Source organism: Calidris pugnax, unplaced genomic scaffold (assembly GCF_001431845.1).
Source record: "Calidris pugnax isolate Ruff unplaced genomic scaffold, ASM143184v1 scaffold18, whole genome shotgun sequence".
Lineage (NCBI taxonomy): Eukaryota > Metazoa > Chordata > Aves > Charadriiformes > Scolopacidae > Calidris > Calidris pugnax.
The window spans coordinates 5349710-5350030 of record NW_015090812.1 but is presented as its reverse complement, the minus strand read 5'-3'; the positions used below and the strand labels follow the sequence as shown (position 1 = coordinate 5350030).

Sequence of the window (321 nt, the reverse complement as noted above, 5' to 3'; positions counted from 1 at the left end):
CGGAGCCCCGGGGGCCCGCGTAGCGCTCCGCGCCCGGCCGCGGATCCGCCGAGCCCCGGCGGCCACCCAGCACCCCCGCCACCTCCCGCCTCGCCGCCGCCGCCGCGGTTCCTCGCAACTTGCACTGCGCCTTCCCCCCTTTTCTTCTTTCTAATTTCTTTCATTTTTTTTAATTTTTTTTTTTTTTAATTTTTCCCTCCCTTTCCTCTGTCTCTCTCCCCGCCGTCGGGAGCGGAGCCTCCTCAGCGTAACCCCGATGGAGCCGACCCCCCGCCCCAGCTGCGGTGAGTACCGAGAAGGGACCCACATCTGGGGGGGGGG

General features: G+C 65.4%; 1 long non-coding RNA gene across 4 annotated transcripts in view; it reads left to right on the top strand.

Annotated features, from left to right (window-relative positions):
* The first annotated feature begins 6 nt into the window (after positions 1-6).
* The window catches only part of LOC106886190, an 18465-nt gene continuing 18150 nt past the window's right edge, over positions 7-321 (top strand). For all 4 annotated transcript variants that reach the window (XR_001411607.1, XR_001411609.1, XR_001411610.1 and 1 more), the window contains exon 1: positions 7-284. This is a non-coding gene — a long non-coding RNA (uncharacterized LOC106886190). The remainder of the gene's footprint in view (positions 285-321) is intronic.